We start from the raw sequence: 19,628 nt of genomic DNA on the forward strand, positions 1-19,628 counted from the left end.
GTACCTCAAATTCACCACATATGGCACTAGAAAAGAAGGTGTCAGATGTGGGATTCCCCATGACTTACATCTGGATTGTATAGCACCATTTTATGGAAGAAGGCTCACTCTAGAATGAACAAATGCCCCACATACAACAGCTAGATGCGATCTAAACATGCCAGAGTTTTCAAGGCAACTGGTTAAGGTTACATGAAAGAAGAATATGGTTGAGTGCTGCTTACAAATGTCCTGAGACGCATTAAGGTACTCTTGCTCTTACTGCAGGACACACAGCTATGTTACATAAGCACGTAAAGAGTTGAGATCCAGATGCATCTATTGCTAAGGACGGCACCTTAATTCTGAGTTTTAGTCCATTAAATTCTCAGTTACGTGGGGGAAAAATTCATGTGATCTTTCTGAGAGAGGTGAAAGGTATTCCCTGACTCTTCCGCAAGGCTAATTGTAGGGGGTGTGGGTTTAATCACTGGAAAGAAATATTTTCTGACCATTATAACTCCATATGATTTTAATCCAGCGAGTCAATCGTATCGTATTTATATTCCAAGATAAGATAAGCGTTTTTGCCTCCTTTCCTCTTCAAGGGGTATAGACGTATTTCTGGGAGGGTTTGTGCGGCCTTCTGTGCAGTAGGCAGTGCGTCAGTCTCATAATCTGAAAGTCCTGAGTTTGATCCTCAGAGAGGGTATTTCTGTGCTCCTTTTGGCAAGACGAACATCTCAGATTTTCTCCAAATCTGTAAACTATTACTCCACTTCGCATCTTGCTCAGTTTTAGGGAGATGGTGGCTTTCTAAATTCCCTCTCGCATATATATATATATATATATATATATATATATATATGACCGCTCTCATTGTAGGCAAGGAGTAGCTGGGTCGGCTGACAAAACATCTACTTTGGTACAATGAGACTGGAAGTCTTCCAAGTGCCTTCATATATTTAGTCAAGGGTTTGGAATGAATTCTGATCTGCAGGTCCTTGTTTACTTCTCTTCCCACATCCCTCAGAAATGAGGATGTGGTCAATTTCATTAGAAAACAGAAGACATCTACCCTTCTGTCCCAGCATTTACTTGGAGCTCGGAATTTTTTTTTTTCTTAATCAGAGGGGAAGATAATGTCTTAATAACAGAGAAGGCGATGGAAACCTAAAGGGCGAAGTCCTCCGCGGCAGATTTGAACCGGCGAATTAAGGGTTACTGTTTTTGCACTACTCTCGGCCGCTCTATCAACTGAGCTACCGAAGGCGGAGACAGCAAAGCTTTCCGTGATGCATTCATCTGTCTTTCAATAATGGTTGTGGCGCAGTTGGGTGCGGGTGCTGCAGTGGAATGAGAAAACTCATGAATACGACCTAGGGCTAGCTCTCCAAATGGCCACTTCCTAGAATGCTTTCTCAGCTACATCTTTTCAACTTAAAGGGGGATTGCTTACCTACCTTAATGTGCTGGGCTGGCTTGAAGGAAAGAAGGGGACCTAGAAATTGAAATTCTACACAAAAGGAAATGTGATCAAAGGGTATGGGGCAAAGGTAGTCCACAGCCCTTTGGAAGCATTTGTGACCAAAGTATGACAGCATGGAAACGTCAAGGAGAGGCCAGAAAGTTAGGGGAGGCATTACGACATGCATCACTACGCACTGAGCATGAAGAACATGCATGTTTAATGCCTCTGTGAATGGAAAGGGAAAAGCAAAATCATGGTCCAATCGCAAGTGATTGGGATAAAGAAGACATTCAGTTTTTCTTAAACCTTCTGTAAGGAGTCTCTGGTTTAGAGGAAGAATTCACATCAATGGCCAAGACAGCTGTGACCGTTTTCTATACCGAGATTGCCAAGATGAACCACCACTTTGGTTTCTTGGGGGAGAAAGATTCTTTTTTCTATAAAGACCGAAAATGAGATAGCCCCATTTCACAAGCTTTCCCAAGGCAAGAGCCGGGCAATGTCGGCGGTGGTCTGGCCCCAGCTGCATGTCATCTCACTTCCTGACCCATGGTGACAGCCTAGGGTTCTGCCAAAAGGCAAGATGAGCCTGGCAAAAGGCTGGAGATGCCGGGGATCGAACCCGGGGCCTCATACATGCAAAGCATGCGCTCTACCACTGAGCTACATCCCCCACGTCCTGGGGTGAGGGTGGGGCGGGCTGACCTTGCTTCACCGAAGGAAATCTGGAATTCTATGTACCTCAAATTCACCACATATGGCACTAGAAAAGAAGGTGTCAGATGTGGGATTCCCCATGACTTACATCTGGATTGTATAGCACCATTTTATGGAAGAAGGCTCACTCTAGAATGAACAAATGCCCCACATACAACAGCTAGATGCGATCTAAACATGCCAGAGTTTTCAAGGCAACTGGTTAAGGTTACATGAAAGAAGAATATGGTTGAGTGCTGCTTACAAATGTCCTGAGACGCATTAAGGTACTCTTGCTCTTACTGCAGGACACACAGCTATGTTACATAAGCACGTAAAGAGTTGAGATCCAGATGCATCTATTGCTAAGGACGGCACCTTAATTCTGAGTTTTAGTCCATTAAATTCTCAGTTACGTGGGGGAAAAATTCATGTGATCTTTCTGAGAGAGGTGAAAGGTATTCCCTGACTCTTCCGCAAGGCTAATTGTAGGGGGTGTGGGTTTAATCACTGGAAAGAAATATTTTCTGACCATTATAACTCCATATGATTTTAATCCAGCGAGTCAATCGTATCGTATTTATATTCCAAGATAAGATAAGCGTTTTTGCCTCCTTTCCTCTTCAAGGGGTATAGACGTATTTCTGGGAGGGTTTGTGCGGCCTTCTGTGCAGTAGGCAGTGCGTCAGTCTCATAATCTGAAAGTCCTGAGTTTGATCCTCAGAGAGGGTATTTCTGTGCTCCTTTTGGCAAGACGAACATCTCAGATTTTCTCCAAATCTGTAAACTATTACTCCACTTCGCATCTTGCTCAGTTTTAGGGAGATGGTGGCTTTCTAAATTCCCTCTCGCATATATATATATATATATATATATATATATATATATGACCGCTCTCATTGTAGGCAAGGAGTAGCTGGGTCGGCTGACAAAACATCTACTTTGGTACAATGAGACTGGAAGTCTTCCAAGTGCCTTCATATATTTAGTCAAGGGTTTGGAATGAATTCTGATCTGCAGGTCCTTGTTTACTTCTCTTCCCACATCCCTCAGAAATGAGGATGTGGTCAATTTCATTAGAAAACAGAAGACATCTACCCTTCTGTCCCAGCATTTACTTGGAGCTCGGAATTTTTTTTTTTCTTAATCAGAGGGGAAGATAATGTCTTAATAACAGAGAAGGCGATGGAAACCTAAAGGGCGAAGTCCTCCGCGGCAGATTTGAACCGGCGAATTAAGGGTTACTGTTTTTGCACTACTCTCGGCCGCTCTATCAACTGAGCTACCGAAGGCGGAGACAGCAAAGCTTTCCGTGATGCATTCATCTGTCTTTCAATAATGGTTGTGGCGCAGTTGGGTGCGGGTGCTGCAGTGGAATGAGAAAACTCATGAATACGACCTAGGGCTAGCTCTCCAAATGGCCACTTCCTAGAATGCTTTCTCAGCTACATCTTTTCAACTTAAAGGGGGATTGCTTACCTACCTTAATGTGCTGGGCTGGCTTGAAGGAAAGAAGGGGACCTAGAAATTGAAATTCTACACAAAAGGAAATGTGATCAAAGGGTATGGGGCAAAGGTAGTCCACAGCCCTTTGGAAGCATTTGTGACCAAAGTATGACAGCATGGAAACGTCAAGGAGAGGCCAGAAAGTTAGGGGAGGCATTACGACATGCATCACTACGCACTGAGCATGAAGAACATGCATGTTTAATGCCTCTGTGAATGGAAAGGGAAAAGCAAAATCATGGTCCAATCGCAAGTGATTGGGATAAAGAAGACATTCAGTTTTTCTTAAACCTTCTGTAAGGAGTCTCTGGTTTAGAGGAAGAATTCACATCAATGGCCAAGACAGCTGTGACCGTTTTCTATACCGAGATTGCCAAGATGAACCACCACTTTGGTTTCTTGGGGGAGAAAGATTCTTTTTTCTATAAAGACCGAAAATGAGATAGCCCCATTTCACAAGCTTTCCCCAGGCAAGAGCCGGGCAATGTCGGCGGTGGTCTGGCCCCAGCTGCATGTCATCTCACTTCCTGACCCATGGTGACAGCCTAGGGTTCTGCCAAAAGGCAAGATGAGCCTGGCAAAAGGCTGGAGATGCCGGGGATCGAACCCGGGGCCTCATACATGCAAAGCATGCGCTCTACCACTGAGCTACATCCCCCACGTCCTGGGGTGGGGGTGGGGCGGGCTGACCTTGCTTCACCGAAGGAAATCTGGAATTCTATGTACCTCAAATTCACCACATATGGCACTAGAAAATAAGGTGTCAGATGTGGGATTCCCCATGACTTACATCTGGATTGTATAGCACCATTTTATGGAATAAGGCTCACTCTAGAATGAACAAATGCCCCACATACAACAGCTAGATGCGATCTAAACATGCCAGAGTTTTCAAGGCAACTGGTTAAGGTTACATGAAAGAAGAATATGGTTGAGTGCTGCTTACAAATGTCCTGAGACGAATTAAGGTACTCTTGCTCTTACTGCAGGACACACAGCTATGTTACATAAGCACGTAAAGAGTTGAGATCCAGATGCATCTATTGCTAAGGACGGCACCTTAATTCTGAGTTTTAGTCCATTAAATTCTCAGTTACGTGGGGGAAAAATTCATGTGATCTTTCTGAGAGAGGTGAAAGGTATTCCCTGACTCTTTCGCATGGCTAATTGTAGGGGGTGTGGGTTTAATCACTGGAAAGAAATATTTTCCCACCATTATAACTCCATATGATTTTAATCCAGCGAGTCAATCGTATCGTATTTATATTCCAAGATAAGATAAGCGTTTTTGCCTCCTTTCCTCTTCAAGGGGTATAGACGTATTTCTGGGAGGGTTTGTGCAGCCTTCTGTGCAGTAGGCAGTGCGTCAGTCTCATAATCTGAAAGTCCTGAGTTTGATCCTCAGAGAGGGTATTTCTGTGCTCCTTTTGGCAAGACGAACATCTCAGATTTTCTCCAAATCTGTAAACTATTACTCCACTTCGCATCTTGCTCAGTTTTAGGGAGATGGTGGCTTTCTAAATTCCCTCTCGCATATATATATATATATATATATATATATATATGACCGCTCTCATTGTAGGCAAGGAGTAGCTGGGTCGGCTGACAAAACATCTACTTTGGTACAATGAGACTGGAAGTCTTCCAAGTGCCTTCATATATTTAGTCAAGGGTTTGGAATGAATTCTGATCTGCAGGTCCTTGTTTACTTCTCTTCCCACATCCCTCAGAAATGAGGATGTGGTCAATTTCATTAGAAAACAGAAGACATCTACCCTTCTGTCCCAGCATTTACTTGGAGCTCGGAATTTTTTTTTTTCTTAATCAGAGGGGAAGATAATGTCTTAATAACAGAGAAGGCGATGGAAACCTAAAGGGCGAAGTCCTCCGCGGCAGATTTGAACCGGCGAATTAAGGGTTACTGTTTTTGCACTACTCTCGGCCGCTCTATCAACTGAGCTACCGAAGGCGGAGACAGCAAAGCTTTCCGTGATGCATTCATCTGTCTTTCAATAATGGTTGTGGCGCAGTTGGGTGCGGGTGCTGCAGTGGAATGAGAAAACTCATGAATACGACCTAGGGCTAGCTCTCCAAATGGCCACTTCCTAGAATGCTTTCTCAGCTACATCTTTTCAACTTAAAGGGGGATTGCTTACCTACCTTAATGTGCTGGGCTGGCTTGAAGGAAAGAAGGGGACCTAGAAATTGAAATTCTACACAAAAGGAAATGTGATCAAAGGGTATGGGGCAAAGGTAGTCCACAGCCCTTTGGAAGCATTTGTGACCAAAGTATGACAGCATGGAAACGTCAAGGAGAGGCCAGAAAGTTAGGGGAGGCATTACGACATGCATCACTACGCACTGAGCATGAAGAACATGCATGTTTAATGCCTCTGTGAATGGAAAGGGAAAAGCAAAATCATGGTCCAATCGCAAGTGATTGGGATAAAGAAGACATTCAGTTTTTCTTAAACCTTCTGTAAGGAGTCTCTGGTTTAGAGGAAGAATTCACATCAATGGCCAAGACAGCTGTGACCGTTTTCTATACCGAGATTGCCAAGATGAACCACCACTTTGGTTTCTTGGGGGAGAAAGATTCTTTTTTCTATAAAGACCGAAAATGAGATAGCCCCATTTCACAAGCTTTCCCAAGGCAAGAGCCGGGCAATGTCGGCGGTGGTCTGGCCCCAGCTGCATGTCATCTCACTTCCTGACCCATGGTGACAGCCTAGGGTTCTGCCAAAAGGCAAGATGAGCCTGGCAAAAGGCTGGAGATGCCGGGGATCGAACCCGGGGCCTCATACATGCAAAGCATGCGCTCTACCACTGAGCTACATCCCCCACGTCCTGGGGTGAGGGTGGGGCGGGCTGACCTTGCTTCACCGAAGGAAATCTGGAATTCTATGTACCTCAAATTCACCACATATGGCACTAGAAAAGAAGGTGTCAGATGTGGGATTCCCCATGACTTACATCTGGATTGTATAGCACCATTTTATGGAAGAAGGCTCACTCTAGAATGAACAAATGCCCCACATACAACAGCTAGATGCGATCTAAACATGCCAGAGTTTTCAAGGCAACTGGTTAAGGTTACATGAAAGAAGAATATGGTTGAGTGCTGCTTACAAATGTCCTGAGACGCATTAAGGTACTCTTGCTCTTACTGCAGGACACACAGCTATGTTACATAAGCACGTAAAGAGTTGAGATCCAGATGCATCTATTGCTAAGGACGGCACCTTAATTCTGAGTTTTAGTCCATTAAATTCTCAGTTACGTGGGGGAAAAATTCATGTGATCTTTCTGAGAGAGGTGAAAGGTATTCCCTGACTCTTCCGCAAGGCTAATTGTAGGGGGTGTGGGTTTAATCACTGGAAAGAAATATTTTCTGACCATTATAACTCCATATGATTTTAATCCAGCGAGTCAATCGTATCGTATTTATATTCCAAGATAAGATAAGCGTTTTTGCCTCCTTTCCTCTTCAAGGGGTATAGACGTATTTCTGGGAGGGTTTGTGCGGCCTTCTGTGCAGTAGGCAGTGCGTCAGTCTCATAATCTGAAAGTCCTGAGTTTGATCCTCAGAGAGGGTATTTCTGTGCTCCTTTTGGCAAGACGAACATCTCAGATTTTCTCCAAATCTGTAAACTATTACTCCACTTCGCATCTTGCTCAGTTTTAGGGAGATGGTGGCTTTCTAAATTCCCTCTCGCATATATATATATATATATATATATATATATATATATGACCGCTCTCATTGTAGGCAAGGAGTAGCTGGGTCGGCTGACAAAACATCTACTTTGGTACAATGAGACTGGAAGTCTTCCAAGTGCCTTCATATATTTAGTCAAGGGTTTGGAATGAATTCTGATCTGCAGGTCCTTGTTTACTTCTCTTCCCACATCCCTCAGAAATGAGGATGTGGTCAATTTCATTAGAAAACAGAAGACATCTACCCTTCTGTCCCAGCATTTACTTGGAGCTCGGAATTTTTTTTTTTCTTAATCAGAGGGGAAGATAATGTCTTAATAACAGAGAAGGCGATGGAAACCTAAAGGGCGAAGTCCTCCGCGGCAGATTTGAACCGGCGAATTAAGGGTTACTGTTTTTGCACTACTCTCGGCCGCTCTATCAACTGAGCTACCGAAGGCGGAGACAGCAAAGCTTTCCGTGATGCATTCATCTGTCTTTCAATAATGGTTGTGGCGCAGTTGGGTGCGGGTGCTGCAGTGGAATGAGAAAACTCATGAATACGACCTAGGGCTAGCTCTCCAAATGGCCACTTCCTAGAATGCTTTCTCAGCTACATCTTTTCAACTTAAAGGGGGATTGCTTACCTACCTTAATGTGCTGGGCTGGCTTGAAGGAAAGAAGGGGACCTAGAAATTGAAATTCTACACAAAAGGAAATGTGATCAAAGGGTATGGGGCAAAGGTAGTCCACAGCCCTTTGGAAGCATTTGTGACCAAAGTATGACAGCATGGAAACGTCAAGGAGAGGCCAGAAAGTTAGGGGAGGCATTACGACATGCATCACTACGCACTGAGCATGAAGAACATGCATGTTTAATGCCTCTGTGAATGGAAAGGGAAAAGCAAAATCATGGTCCAATCGCAAGTGATTGGGATAAAGAAGACATTCAGTTTTTCTTAAACCTTCTGTAAGGAGTCTCTGGTTTAGAGGAAGAATTCACATCAATGGCCAAGACAGCTGTGACCGTTTTCTATACCGAGATTGCCAAGATGAACCACCACTTTGGTTTCTTGGGGGAGAAAGATTCTTTTTTCTATAAAGACCGAAAATGAGATAGCCCCATTTCACAAGCTTTCCCCAGGCAAGAGCCGGGCAATGTCGGCGGTGGTCTGGCCCCAGCTGCATGTCATCTCACTTCCTGACCCATGGTGACAGCCTAGGGTTCTGCCAAAAGGCAAGATGAGCCTGGCAAAAGGCTGGAGATGCCGGGGATCGAACCCGGGGCCTCATACATGCAAAGCATGCGCTCTACCACTGAGCTACATCCCCCACGTCCTGGGGTGGGGGTGGGGCGGGCTGACCTTGCTTCACCGAAGGAAATCTGGAATTCTATGTACCTCAAATTCACCACATATGGCACTAGAAAATAAGGTGTCAGATGTGGGATTCCCCATGACTTACATCTGGATTGTATAGCACCATTTTATGGAATAAGGCTCACTCTAGAATGAACAAATGCCCCACATACAACAGCTAGATGCGATCTAAACATGCCAGAGTTTTCAAGGCAACTGGTTAAGGTTACATGAAAGAAGAATATGGTTGAGTGCTGCTTACAAATGTCCTGAGACGAATTAAGGTACTCTTGCTCTTACTGCAGGACACACAGCTATGTTACATAAGCACGTAAAGAGTTGAGATCCAGATGCATCTATTGCTAAGGACGGCACCTTAATTCTGAGTTTTAGTCCATTAAATTCTCAGTTACGTGGGGGAAAAATTCATGTGATCTTTCTGAGAGAGGTGAAAGGTATTCCCTGACTCTTTCGCATGGCTAATTGTAGGGGGTGTGGGTTTAATCACTGGAAAGAAATATTTTCCCACCATTATAACTCCATATGATTTTAATCCAGCGAGTCAATCGTATCGTATTTATATTCCAAGATAAGATAAGCGTTTTTGCCTCCTTTCCTCTTCAAGGGGTATAGACGTATTTCTGGGAGGGTTTGTGCAGCCTTCTGTGCAGTAGGCAGTGCGTCAGTCTCATAATCTGAAAGTCCTGAGTTTGATCCTCAGAGAGGGTATTTCTGTGCTCCTTTTGGCAAGACGAACATCTCAGATTTTCTCCAAATCTGTAAACTATTACTCCACTTCGCATCTTGCTCAGTTTTAGGGAGATGGTGGCTTTCTAAATTCCCTCTCGCATATATATATATATATATATATATATATATATGACCGCTCTCATTGTAGGCAAGGAGTAGCTGGGTCGGCTGACAAAACATCTACTTTGGTACAATGAGACTGGAAGTCTTCCAAGTGCCTTCATATATTTAGTCAAGGGTTTGGAATGAATTCTGATCTGCAGGTCCTTGTTTACTTCTCTTCCCACATCCCTCAGAAATGAGGATGTGGTCAATTTCATTAGAAAACAGAAGACATCTACCCTTCTGTCCCAGCATTTACTTGGAGCTCGGAATTTTTTTTTTTCTTAATCAGAGGGGAAGATAATGTCTTAATAACAGAGAAGGCGATGGAAACCTAAAGGGCGAAGTCCTCCGCGGCAGATTTGAACCGGCGAATTAAGGGTTACTGTTTTTGCACTACTCTCGGCCGCTCTATCAACTGAGCTACCGAAGGCGGAGACAGCAAAGCTTTCCGTGATGCATTCATCTGTCTTTCAATAATGGTTGTGGCGCAGTTGGGTGCGGGTGCTGCAGTGGAATGAGAAAACTCATGAATACGACCTAGGGCTAGCTCTCCAAATGGCCACTTCCTAGAATGCTTTCTCAGCTACATCTTTTCAACTTAAAGGGGGATTGCTTACCTACCTTAATGTGCTGGGCTGGCTTGAAGGAAAGAAGGGGACCTAGAAATTGAAATTCTACACAAAAGGAAATGTGATCAAAGGGTATGGGGCAAAGGTAGTCCACAGCCCTTTGGAAGCATTTGTGACCAAAGTATGACAGCATGGAAACGTCAAGGAGAGGCCAGAAAGTTAGGGGAGGCATTACGACATGCATCACTACGCACTGAGCATGAAGAACATGCATGTTTAATGCCTCTGTGAATGGAAAGGGAAAAGCAAAATCATGGTCCAATCGCAAGTGATTGGGATAAAGAAGACATTCAGTTTTTCTTAAACCTTCTGTAAGGAGTCTCTGGTTTAGAGGAAGAATTCACATCAATGGCCAAGACAGCTGTGACCGTTTTCTATACCGAGATTGCCAAGATGAACCACCACTTTGGTTTCTTGGGGGAGAAAGATTCTTTTTTCTATAAAGACCGAAAATGAGATAGCCCCATTTCACAAGCTTTCCCAAGGCAAGAGCCGGGCAATGTCGGCGGTGGTCTGGCCCCAGCTGCATGTCATCTCACTTCCTGACCCATGGTGACAGCCTAGGGTTCTGCCAAAAGGCAAGATGAGCCTGGCAAAAGGCTGGAGATGCCGGGGATCGAACCCGGGGCCTCATACATGCAAAGCATGCGCTCTACCACTGAGCTACATCCCCCACGTCCTGGGGTGAGGGTGGGGCGGGCTGACCTTGCTTCACCGAAGGAAATCTGGAATTCTATGTACCTCAAATTCACCACATATGGCACTAGAAAAGAAGGTGTCAGATGTGGGATTCCCCATGACTTACATCTGGATTGTATAGCACCATTTTATGGAAGAAGGCTCACTCTAGAATGAACAAATGCCCCACATACAACAGCTAGATGCGATCTAAACATGCCAGAGTTTTCAAGGCAACTGGTTAAGGTTACATGAAAGAAGAATATGGTTGAGTGCTGCTTACAAATGTCCTGAGACGCATTAAGGTACTCTTGCTCTTACTGCAGGACACACAGCTATGTTACATAAGCACGTAAAGAGTTGAGATCCAGATGCATCTATTGCTAAGGACGGCACCTTAATTCTGAGTTTTAGTCCATTAAATTCTCAGTTACGTGGGGGAAAAATTCATGTGATCTTTCTGAGAGAGGTGAAAGGTATTCCCTGACTCTTCCGCAAGGCTAATTGTAGGGGGTGTGGGTTTAATCACTGGAAAGAAATATTTTCTGACCATTATAACTCCATATGATTTTAATCCAGCGAGTCAATCGTATCGTATTTATATTCCAAGATAAGATAAGCGTTTTTGCCTCCTTTCCTCTTCAAGGGGTATAGACGTATTTCTGGGAGGGTTTGTGCGGCCTTCTGTGCAGTAGGCAGTGCGTCAGTCTCATAATCTGAAAGTCCTGAGTTTGATCCTCAGAGAGGGTATTTCTGTGCTCCTTTTGGCAAGACGAACATCTCAGATTTTCTCCAAATCTGTAAACTATTACTCCACTTCGCATCTTGCTCAGTTTTAGGGAGATGGTGGCTTTCTAAATTCCCTCTCGCATATATATATATATATATATATATATATATATATATGACCGCTCTCATTGTAGGCAAGGAGTAGCTGGGTCGGCTGACAAAACATCTACTTTGGTACAATGAGACTGGAAGTCTTCCAAGTGCCTTCATATATTTAGTCAAGGGTTTGGAATGAATTCTGATCTGCAGGTCCTTGTTTACTTCTCTTCCCACATCCCTCAGAAATGAGGATGTGGTCAATTTCATTAGAAAACAGAAGACATCTACCCTTCTGTCCCAGCATTTACTTGGAGCTCGGAATTTTTTTTTTTCTTAATCAGAGGGGAAGATAATGTCTTAATAACAGAGAAGGCGATGGAAACCTAAAGGGCGAAGTCCTCCGCGGCAGATTTGAACCGGCGAATTAAGGGTTACTGTTTTTGCACTACTCTCGGCCGCTCTATCAACTGAGCTACCGAAGGCGGAGACAGCAAAGCTTTCCGTGATGCATTCATCTGTCTTTCAATAATGGTTGTGGCGCAGTTGGGTGCGGGTGCTGCAGTGGAATGAGAAAACTCATGAATACGACCTAGGGCTAGCTCTCCAAATGGCCACTTCCTAGAATGCTTTCTCAGCTACATCTTTTCAACTTAAAGGGGGATTGCTTACCTACCTTAATGTGCTGGGCTGGCTTGAAGGAAAGAAGGGGACCTAGAAATTGAAATTCTACACAAAAGGAAATGTGATCAAAGGGTATGGGGCAAAGGTAGTCCACAGCCCTTTGGAAGCATTTGTGACCAAAGTATGACAGCATGGAAACGTCAAGGAGAGGCCAGAAAGTTAGGGGAGGCATTACGACATGCATCACTACGCACTGAGCATGAAGAACATGCATGTTTAATGCCTCTGTGAATGGAAAGGGAAAAGCAAAATCATGGTCCAATCGCAAGTGATTGGGATAAAGAAGACATTCAGTTTTTCTTAAACCTTCTGTAAGGAGTCTCTGGTTTAGAGGAAGAATTCACATCAATGGCCAAGACAGCTGTGACCGTTTTCTATACCGAGATTGCCAAGATGAACCACCACTTTGGTTTCTTGGGGGAGAAAGATTCTTTTTTCTATAAAGACCGAAAATGAGATAGCCCCATTTCACAAGCTTTCCCAAGGCAAGAGCCGGGCAATGTCGGCGGTGGTCTGGCCCCAGCTGCATGTCATCTCACTTCCTGACCCATGGTGACAGCCTAGGGTTCTGCCAAAAGGCAAGATGAGCCTGGCAAAAGGCTGGAGATGCCGGGGATCGAACCCGGGGCCTCATACATGCAAAGCATGCGCTCTACCACTGAGCTACATCCCCCACGTCCTGGGGTGAGGGTGGGGCGGGCTGACCTTGCTTCACCGAAGGAAATCTGGAATTCTATGTACCTCAAATTCACCACATATGGCACTAGAAAAGAAGGTGTCAGATGTGGGATTCCCCATGACTTACATCTGGATTGTATAGCACCATTTTATGGAAGAAGGCTCACTCTAGAATGAACAAATGCCCCACATACAACAGCTAGATGCGATCTAAACATGCCAGAGTTTTCAAGGCAACTGGTTAAGGTTACATGAAAGAAGAATATGGTTGAGTGCTGCTTACAAATGTCCTGAGACGCATTAAGGTACTCTTGCTCTTACTGCAGGACACACAGCTATGTTACATAAGCACGTAAAGAGTTGAGATCCAGATGCATCTATTGCTAAGGACGGCACCTTAATTCTGAGTTTTAGTCCATTAAATTCTCAGTTACGTGGGGGAAAAATTCATGTGATCTTTCTGAGAGAGGTGAAAGGTATTCCCTGACTCTTCCGCAAGGCTAATTGTAGGGGGTGTGGGTTTAATCACTGGAAAGAAATATTTTCTGACCATTATAACTCCATATGATTTTAATCCAGCGAGTCAATCGTATCGTATTTATATTCCAAGATAAGATAAGCGTTTTTGCCTCCTTTCCTCTTCAAGGGGTATAGACGTATTTCTGGGAGGGTTTGTGCGGCCTTCTGTGCAGTAGGCAGTGCGTCAGTCTCATAATCTGAAAGTCCTGAGTTTGATCCTCAGAGAGGGTATTTCTGTGCTCCTTTTGGCAAGACGAACATCTCAGATTTTCTCCAAATCTGTAAACTATTACTCCACTTCGCATCTTGCTCAGTTTTAGGGAGATGGTGGCTTTCTAAATTCCCTCTCGCATATATATATATATATATATATATATATATATATATGACCGCTCTCATTGTAGGCAAGGAGTAGCTGGGTCGGCTGACAAAACATCTACTTTGGTACAATGAGACTGGAAGTCTTCCAAGTGCCTTCATATATTTAGTCAAGGGTTTGGAATGAATTCTGATCTGCAGGTCCTTGTTTACTTCTCTTCCCATATCCCTCAGAAATGAGGATGTGGTCAATTTCATTAGAAAACAGAAGACATCTACCCTTCTGTCCCAGCATTTACTTGGAGCTCGGAATTTTTTTTTTTCTTAATCAGAGGGGAAGATAATGTCTTAATAACAGAGAAGGCGATGGAAACCTAAAGGGCGAAGTCCTCCGCGGCAGATTTGAACCGGCGAATTAAGGGTTACTGTTTTTGCACTACTCTCGGCCGCTCTATCAACTGAGCTACCGAAGGCGGAGACAGCAAAGCTTTCCGTGATGCATTCATCTGTCTTTCAATAATGGTTGTGGCGCAGTTGGGTGCGGGTGCTGCAGTGGAATGAGAAAACTCATGAATACGACCTAGGGCTAGCTCTCCAAATGGCCACTTCCTAGAATGCTTTCTCAGCTACATCTTTTCAACTTAAAGGGGGATTGCTTACCTACCTTAATGTGCTGGGCTGGCTTGAAGGAAAGAAGGGGACCTAGAAATTGAAATTCTACACAAAAGGAAATGTGATCAAAGGGTATGGGGCAAAGGTAGTCCACAGCCCTTTGGAAGCATTTGTGACCAAAGTATGACAGCATGGAAACGTCAAGGAGAGGCCAGAAAGTTAGGGGAGGCATTACGACATGCATCACTACGCACTGAGCATGAAGAACATGCATGTTTAATGCCTCTGTGAATGGAAAGGGAAAAGCAAAATCATGGTCCAATCGCAAGTGATTGGGATAAAGAAGACATTCAGTTTTTCTTAAACCTTCTGTAAGGAGTCTCTGGTTTAGAGGAAGAATTCACATCAATGGCCAAGACAGCTGTGACCGTTTTCTATACCGAGATTGCCAAGATGAACCACCACTTTGGTTTCTTGGGGGAGAAAGATTCTTTTTTCTATAAAGACCGAAAATGAGATAGCCCCATTTCACAAGCTTTCCCAAGGCAAGAGCCGGGCAATGTCGGCGGTGGTCTGGCCCCAGCTGCATGTCATCTCACTTCCTGACCCATGGTGACAGCCTAGGGTTCTGCCAAAAGGCAAGATGAGCCTGGCAAAAGGCTGGAGATGCCGGGGATCGAACCCGGGGCCTCATACATGCAAAGCATGCGCTCTACCACTGAGCTACATCCCCCACGTCCTGGGGTGGGGGTGGGGCGGGCTGACCTTGCTTCACCGAAGGAAATCTGGAATTCTATGTACCTCAAATTCACCACATATGGCACTAGAAAATAAGGTGTCAGATGTGGGATTCCCCATGACTTACATCTGGATTGTATAGCACCATTTTATGGAATAAGGCTCACTCTAGAATGAACAAATGCCCCACATACAACAGCTAGATGCGATCTAAACATGCCAGAGTTTTCAAGGCAACTGGTTAAGGTTACATGAAAGAAGAATATGGTTGAGTGCTGCTTACAAATGTCCTGAGACGAATTAAGGTACTCTTGCTCTTACTGCAGGACACACAGCTATGTTACATAAGCACGTAAAGAGTTGAGATCCAGATGCATCTATTGCTAAGGACGGCACCTTAATTCTGAGTTTTAGTCCATTAAATTCTCAGTTACGTGGGGGAAAAATTCATGTGATCTTTCTGAGAGAGGTGAAAGGTATTCCCTGACTCTTTCGCATGGCTAATTGTAGGGGGTGTGGGTTTAATCACTGGAAAGAAATATTTTCCCACCATTATAACTCCATATGATTTTAATCCAGCGAGTCAATCGTATCGTATTTATATTCCAAGATAAGATAAGCGTTTTTGCCTCCTTTCCTCTTCAAGGGGTATAGACGTATTTCTGGGAGGGTTTGTGCAGCCTTCTGTGCAGTAGGCAGTGCGTCAGTCTCATAATCTGAAAGTCCTGAGTTTGATCCTCAGAGAGGGTATTTCTGTGCTCCTTTTGGCAAGACGAACATCTCAGATTTTCTCCAAATCTGTAAACTATTACTCCACTTCGCATCTTGCTCAGTTTTAGGGAGATGGTGGCTTTCTAAATTCCCTCTCGCATATATATATATATATATATATATATATATATGACCGCTCTCATTGTAGGCAAGGAGTAGCTGGGTCGGCTGACAAAACATCTACTTTGGTACAATGAGACTGGAAGTCTTCCAAGTGCCTTCATATATTTAGTCAAGGGTTTGGAATGAATTCTGATCTGCAGGTCCTTGTTTACTTCTCTTCCCACATCCCTCAGAAATGAGGATGTGGTCAATTTCATTAGAAAACAGAAGACATCTACCCTTCTGTCCCAGCATTTACTTGGAGCTCGGAATTTTTTTTTTTCTTAATCAGAGGGGAAGATAATGTCTTAATAACAGAGAAGGCGATGGAAACCTAAAGGGCGAAGTCCTCCGCGGCAGATTTGAACCGGCGAATTAAGGGTTACTGTTTTTGCACTACTCTCGGCCGCTCTATCAACTGAGCTACCGAAGGCGGAGACAGCAAAGCTTTCCGTGATGCATTCATCTGTCTTTCAATAATGGTTGTGGCGCAGTTGGGTGCGGGTGCTGCAGTGGAATGAGAAAACTCATGAATACGACCTAGGGCTAGCTCTCCAAATGGCCACTTCCTAGAATGCTTTCTCAGCTACATCTTTTCAACTTAAAGGGGGATTGCTTACCTACCTTAATGTGCTGGGCTGGCTTGAAGGAAAGAAGGGGACCTAGAAATTGAAATTCTACACAAAAGGAAATGTGATCAAAGGGTATGGGGCAAAGGTAGTCCACAGCCCTTTGGAAGCATTTGTGACCAAAGTATGACAGCATGGAAACGTCAAGGAGAGGCCAGAAAGTTAGGGGAGGCATTACGACATGCATCACTACGCACTGAGCATGAAGAACATGCATGTTTAATGCCTCTGTGAATGGAAAGGGAAAAGCAAAATCATGGTCCAATCGCAAGTGATTGGGATAAAGAAGACATTCAGTTTTTCTTAAACCTTCTGTAAGGAGTCTCTGGTTTAGAGGAAGAATTCACATCAATGGCCAAGACAGCTGTGACCGTTTTCTATACCGAGATTGCCAAGATGAACCACCACTTTGGTTTCTTGGGGGAGAAAGATTCTTTTTTCTATAAAGACCGAAAATGAGATAGCCCCATTTCACAAGCTTTCCCAAGGCAAGAGCCGGGCAATGTCGGCGGTGGTCTGGCCCCAGCTGCATGTCATCTCACTTCCTGACCCATGGTGACAGCCTAGGGTTCTGCCAAAAGGCAAGATGAGCCTGGCAAAAGGCTGGAGATGCCGGGGATCGAACCCGGGGCCTCATACATGCAAAGCATGCGCTCTACCACTGAGCTACATCCCCCACGTCCTGGGGTGAGGGTGGGGCGGGCTGACCTTGCTTCACCGAAGGAAATCTGGAATTCTATGTACCTCAAATTCACCACATATGGCACTAGAAAAGAAGGTGTCAGATGTGGGATTCCCCATGACTTACATCTGGATTGTATAGCACCATTTTATGGAAGAAGGCTCACTCTAGAATGAACAAATGCCCCACATACAACAGCTAGATGCGATCTAAACATGCCAGAGTTTTCAAGGCAACTGGTTAAGGTTACATGAAAGAAGAATATGGTTGAGTGCTGCTTACAAATGTCCTGAGACGCATTAAGGTACTCTTGCTCTTACTGCAGGACACACAGCTATGTTACATAAGCACGTAAAGAGTTGAGATCCAGATGCATCTATTGCTAAGGACGGCACCTTAATTCTGAGTTTTAGTCCATTAAATTCTCAGTTACGTGGGGGAAAAATTCATGTGATCTTTCTGAGAGAGGTGAAAGGTATTCCCTGACTCTTCCGCAAGGCTAATTGTAGGGGGTGTGGGTTTAATCACTGGAAAGAAATATTTTCTGACCATTATAACTCCATATGATTTTAATCCAGCGAGTCAATCGTATCGTATTTATATTCCAAGATAAGATAAGCGTTTTTGCCTCCTTTCCTCTTCAAGGGGTATAGACGTATTTCTGGGAGGGTTTGTGCGGCCTTCTGTGCAGTAGGCAGTGCGTCAGTCTCATAATCTGAAAGTCCTGAGTTTGATCCTCAGAGAGGGTATTTCTGTGCTCCTTTTGGCAAGACGAACATCTCAGATTTTCTCCAAATCTGTAAACTATTACTCCACTTCGCATCTTGCTCAGTTTTAGGGAGATGGTGGCTTTCTAAATTCCCTCTCGCATATATATAAATATGACCGCTCTCATTGTAGGCAAGTAGTAGCTGGGTCGGCTGACAAAACATCTACTTTGGTACAATGAGACTGGAAGTCTTCCAAGTGCCTTCATATATTTAGTCAAGGCTTTGGAATGAATTCTGATCTGCAGGTCCTTGCTTACTTCTCTTCCCACATCCCTCAGAAATGAGGATGTGGTCAATTTCATTAGAAAACAGAAGACATCTACCCTTCTGTCCCAGCATTTACTTGGAGCTCGGAATTTTTTTTTCTTCTTAATCAGAGGGGAACACAATGTCTTAATAACAGAGAAGGCGATGGAAACCTAAAGGGCGAAGTCCTCCGCGGCAGATTGGAACCGGCGAATTAAGGGTTACTGTTTTTGCACTACTCTCGGCCGTTCTATCAACTGAGCTATCGAAGGCGGAGACAGCAAAGCTTTCCGTGATGCATTCATCTGTCTTTCAATAATGGTTGTGGCGCAGTTGGGTGCGGGTGCTGCAGGGGAATGAGAAAACTCATGAATACGACCTAGGGCTAGCTCTCCAAATGGCCACTTCCTAGAATGCTTTCTCAGCTACATCTTTTCAACTTAAAGGGGGATTGCTTACCTACCTTAATGTGCTGGGCTGGCTTGAAGGAAAGAAGGGGACCTAGAAATTGAAATTCTACACAAAAGGAAATGTGATCAAAGGGTATGGGGCAAAGGTAGTCCACAGCCCTTTGGAAGCATTTGTGACCAAAGTATGACAGCATGGAAACGTCAAGGAGAGGCCAGAAAGTTAGGGGAGGCATTACTACATGCATCACTACGCACTGAGCATGAAGAACATGCATGTTTAATGCCTCTGTGAATGGAAAGGGAAAAGCAAAATCGGTAGATTCATGGACCAATCGCAAGTGATTGGGATAAAGAAGACATTCAGTTTTTCTTAAACCTTCTGTAAGGAGTCTCTGGTTTAGAGGAAGAATTCACATCAATGGCCAAGACAGCTGTGACCGTTTTCTATACCGAGATTGCCAAGATGAACCACCACTTTGGTTTCTTGGGGGAGAAAGATTCTTTTTTCTATAAAGACCGAAAATGAGATAGCCCCATTTCACAAGCTTTCCCCAGGCAAGAGCCGGGCAATGTCGGCGGTGGTCTGGCCCCAGCTGCATGTCATCTCACTTCCTGACCCATGGTGACAGCCTAGGGTTCTGCCAAAAGGCAAGATGAGCCTGGCAAAAGGCTGGAGATGCCGGGGATCGAACCCGGGGCCCCATACATGCAAAGCATGCGCTCTACCACTGAGCTACATCCCCCACGTCCTGGGGTGAGGGTGGGGCGGGCTGACC

General features: G+C 44.4%; 9 non-coding genes across 9 annotated transcripts; all 9 read right to left on the minus strand.

Moving 5' to 3' along the window:
• Positions 1-2,051: 2,051 nt before the first annotated feature.
• Positions 2,052-2,123, minus strand: TRNAA-UGC (transfer RNA alanine (anticodon UGC)). Its single transcript has one exon. It is a non-coding gene; the product is annotated as a tRNA-Ala (tRNA).
• Positions 2,124-4,238: 2,115 nt separating this feature from the next.
• Positions 4,239-4,310, minus strand: TRNAA-UGC (transfer RNA alanine (anticodon UGC)). Its single transcript has one exon. It is a non-coding gene; the product is annotated as a tRNA-Ala (tRNA).
• A 2,111-nt stretch (positions 4,311-6,421) lies between these two features.
• TRNAA-UGC (transfer RNA alanine (anticodon UGC)) lies at positions 6,422-6,493 on the minus strand. Its single transcript has one exon. It is a non-coding gene; the product is annotated as a tRNA-Ala (tRNA).
• A 2,115-nt stretch (positions 6,494-8,608) lies between these two features.
• TRNAA-UGC (transfer RNA alanine (anticodon UGC)) lies at positions 8,609-8,680 on the minus strand. The gene has a single exon. It is a non-coding gene; the product is annotated as a tRNA-Ala (tRNA).
• Positions 8,681-10,791: 2,111 nt separating this feature from the next.
• On the minus strand, positions 10,792-10,863 carry TRNAA-UGC (transfer RNA alanine (anticodon UGC)). Its single transcript has one exon. It is a non-coding gene; the product is annotated as a tRNA-Ala (tRNA).
• Positions 10,864-12,978: 2,115 nt separating this feature from the next.
• On the minus strand, positions 12,979-13,050 carry TRNAA-UGC (transfer RNA alanine (anticodon UGC)). The gene has a single exon. It is a non-coding gene; the product is annotated as a tRNA-Ala (tRNA).
• A 2,115-nt stretch (positions 13,051-15,165) lies between these two features.
• Positions 15,166-15,237, minus strand: TRNAA-UGC (transfer RNA alanine (anticodon UGC)). The gene has a single exon. It is a non-coding gene; the product is annotated as a tRNA-Ala (tRNA).
• A 2,111-nt stretch (positions 15,238-17,348) lies between these two features.
• TRNAA-UGC (transfer RNA alanine (anticodon UGC)) lies at positions 17,349-17,420 on the minus strand. Its single transcript has one exon. It is a non-coding gene; the product is annotated as a tRNA-Ala (tRNA).
• A 2,103-nt stretch (positions 17,421-19,523) lies between these two features.
• On the minus strand, positions 19,524-19,595 carry TRNAA-UGC (transfer RNA alanine (anticodon UGC)). The gene has a single exon. It is a non-coding gene; the product is annotated as a tRNA-Ala (tRNA).
• Positions 19,596-19,628: the final 33 nt, after the last annotated feature.

The sequence above is a fragment of the Pleurodeles waltl genome, unplaced genomic scaffold (assembly GCF_031143425.1).
Source record: "Pleurodeles waltl isolate 20211129_DDA unplaced genomic scaffold, aPleWal1.hap1.20221129 scaffold_162, whole genome shotgun sequence".
NCBI lineage: Eukaryota > Metazoa > Chordata > Amphibia > Caudata > Salamandridae > Pleurodeles > Pleurodeles waltl.